Consider the following 3,620-nt stretch of genomic DNA (forward strand, 5'->3'; position numbering starts at 1 on the left):
GATGTATGGATGTGGATGTGGATGTATGAATGTGGATATGGATGTATGGATTTGGATATGGATGTGTATGTATGAATGCGGATGTGTATGTATGAATGCGGATGTGGAAGTGGATGTATGAATGTGGATGTGAAAATGGATGTGTGGATGTATGAATGTAGATGTGGATGTGGATGTATGAATGTCAATGTGGATGTGGATATATGAATGTGAATGGGGATGTGGATGTATGAATGTGGATGTGGATATGGATGTGGATGTGAAAATGGATGTATGGATGTGGATGTATGAATGTGGATGTGTATGTATGAATGCGGATGTGGAAGTGGATGTATGGATGTGGATGTACGAATGTGGATGTGTATGTGGAATAATGAATGCGAATGTGTATGTGAAATGATGTGAAGTCGATATGAGTGAATGGATGAGATGTGATGACATGTGAATTGGGATGTGAATAAATGATAGGTGATGTGAATGAATCTGATGTGATGAGATGGAAAATGATGTGATTGGATGAGAATGAGTACACATTTGAATAATAATGTGGAAAGACAAGAGTTCATTTATAGAAACTGTATTTGTGACTTGTTTGTAGACCTGTTTGTAAATGATTGTTTTATGTCAAGAATGCTAGGGAAACATTTTTGACCGTCTTGATGTGAATGAATCTGATGTGATGAGATGGAAAATGAAGTGATTGGATGAGAATAAGTACACATTTGAATGATAATGTGGAAAGACGAGAGTTCATTATAGAAACTATATTTGTGACCTGTTTGTAAATGACTGTTTTATGTCAAGAATGCTGGGGAAGCATTTTTGACCGTCTTGTGATTAAGGTCGTGGAGACCTAACTGATAAAGTTGTAACAGCTGACGGAGAGTCAACGAAGGACGTCTCGCATAGCATGGTCGGCCGAGGTCTTGTTGACCAGCCTCGATTTAAATGGTGAGCTTCCGGTATGGTGGACGAGGGACCAAGGAAGCGGCCTATGAGTGAAGCGCTAGGTGACCTGCGAAGGATCCTAGAGGGTGCTGACCATACGGTGTTCGGGCTCTGGGTCATCGAAGATACCCACATGTGCATCGTGGAAGATATTGAAACAAGGAGTAAGAGTTATTTTCTGAAACCGGGCATGGATCTGGTTGATTGACCTTGCTGGTCCTCAACGGATGAGTCCATGACTCTTTTATATGGATCTGTTGGTTGACCTTACTGATCTTCCATGGAGATTCCATTTTTTTATGTGATTATATTGCCGGTTACTATGAGCTAGGAACTATCGAAAAGGCCCCTGAGTGAACAGGTGGTGAGCGTTTTGGTTGCCTGATGCCATAAGTACACCGATGAAGGAATGATTGGAAATAAGGATTCAACCAGATATTTTGAGGATTGTGATCAGTGACACAATGGTTTCATTAAAGGATTGTTTTAAAGATAGCTGATGCTGAGAAAAAAAAGTGTAATTTCTTATTGGGTGTGTAAGTGGTGTGACTAGTTTTATGTTTGCATAAACTTCCCGCTAGGGGGCCTGGGAACTCTTTTCCCTGGTACCCAGGACAAAACCTAACCAAATTCCTAATTGGATCCTATCACTACAATGGTTGGAGTAACCCATGGGATTAGGCTGGACTGATGGATCCGACCGAGACTCAATTTTTGTATAGTACAATACATGAGGTAAATCTTGGATAAAAATTGTTCCATGGAAAAGAATCAACGGGGCTGTGCCTCTCAATGAGGAAAAAAGTGTTGGTCTCTATGATCCAAGTACAGTCGTTTTCCCTGATCTGACTATGGGACTTACGGGTTTGGTCAGATTAGTTCAGTTAGTTAAGACTTTTGACTACGTTAGGGAAAAGTTATCCTGGTGGAATCTCCCGTGCTTTTCAGACAAAGGAAGTTTTTTTCGGGTTCGGTTTTGGAAACACCGATGGATTAGTCTCTTGCCCGGATATCCGTGGTTGGGCGAGGCTCCCAGTGTGGGACCCTGTCCCACGCAAGACGTGCTACTTCCACTGCTAGCACCCCTGAATTTGTTGCCCGGCGGGGACAGGGATCTTACAGCTAGTATCAGAGCTATTTGGCTAATGAGGATCAACCGAGAAGCCAAATATGTCAAAAAATTATCAAGAAGTACAAAAAGGTTGTAATTGTGTGATAAAATTCATACAATTTGATATTCAAACTGAAATTTATAAATTAATAATTGGGTCTTCAGATGTAAGTACCGCAATTGTATGGAATCCGTGACTTGCTTGAGGCCTAGACATAATGGTATTTACCTTATAGTTCCAAGAACCATGACTACCCGTATATACCGAGGGTATAACTGCAGCTCTTTACTCGCAGTATATACGAGTAAATCTAAGACATGAAATTATAAGCATTAATGCTATCCAGATGATGAATTCGAATGTGGTTGATATGATTTTCAAATTCTGGTTGAGAATTGATGAATTGATTTGGATTTTGATTGACACAACTCATAGTGTGTTGTGTGTATTATGGATTATGGCTTTATGCATTGTGTGAGAAGGGAGCTTCCCTTTATGGTTAGGGTTTGTAATATACATTAGGGTTTGCTCCTGTATGTGTGTCTCCTCTCCCTCTACCTATTTTTCAACATGGTATCAGAGCCTTGTGCTGTCTATTAGGGTTTATGAGTGAGTGAGAGAAGAGGGAGAAGAAGTTGTGAAGAAAAGCTGTGAAGAAAAGCTGTGAAGCTTGCCATTGATGATGTGAAGCTTGGAGCACACCGATTACTATCAGATCTGAGAGCTTGGCCTACCAAGTAAGGTCTTCTAAACATCCTTGAGCGGATTGCAGGTGATTCAGGCAAAAACAAAGTAAATTAGAGCAACTCAAAGCAAAGAAAAATTTTGGTTTTTGAAAGCTTTCCATTAAAGCTTGGAAGCAGTGATTTATAGTGGAAATAGATATAAATCTGGCAAAAGACACATGTATCTGACAAGGAGGAATGTATTGGCAACTCCTATGCAAGCCTTAAACTGATTTTGGAGCATTTTACATACATTTGAATGAGTGAAAATCTCTGGTTTTTGAGCTCTCACAAAACAGAGAAAAGAAAGTCAAAATTTGATGCATTTGGAGCATGTTTTTGGCAAAAATCAAAGCATTGATTGGTTACACACTTGCCTAGGTGTGTTGGGGACTTAATCCCATCATCAATTAGCATCACAAACACTCCCAAATCCTCCTATAGTAGGCGGCACATTCTAGACAGAGAAACATGGCAGATTTTTGACATTTTTGATACGAGGAGGTCAAATTCCACTTGGGTGCTTGATTAATTCCACAATTGACTTAGCAATTGGTTGCTACACACACTTGAGAAGGAGGCTATATGATTGGATTGATAAATTATCATCAATTGAGCTGGAAATGAGCTGATTAAACAGGCTGTCCAACCACTGGTTGTTGCAGAGAAACAGAGTGAGTTTAATCGAACAATTACTCATTGGTCTTAAACAATTGGACTAATTCCTTTTACATAGAGTTAGTGGACATCATTGCTAAGCTATTGAATGCCTGGTTGCTTAATTTGGACAAGGATTGAAGAAATTAGAGCAAAATTACTACTGGTTTTTCTGGTT

Source organism: Cibotium barometz, chromosome 24 (assembly GCF_041138505.1).
Source record: "Cibotium barometz isolate CiBa-2024 chromosome 24, ASM4113850v1, whole genome shotgun sequence".
NCBI classification, from domain to species: Eukaryota; Viridiplantae; Streptophyta; class Polypodiopsida; order Cyatheales; family Cibotiaceae; genus Cibotium; species Cibotium barometz.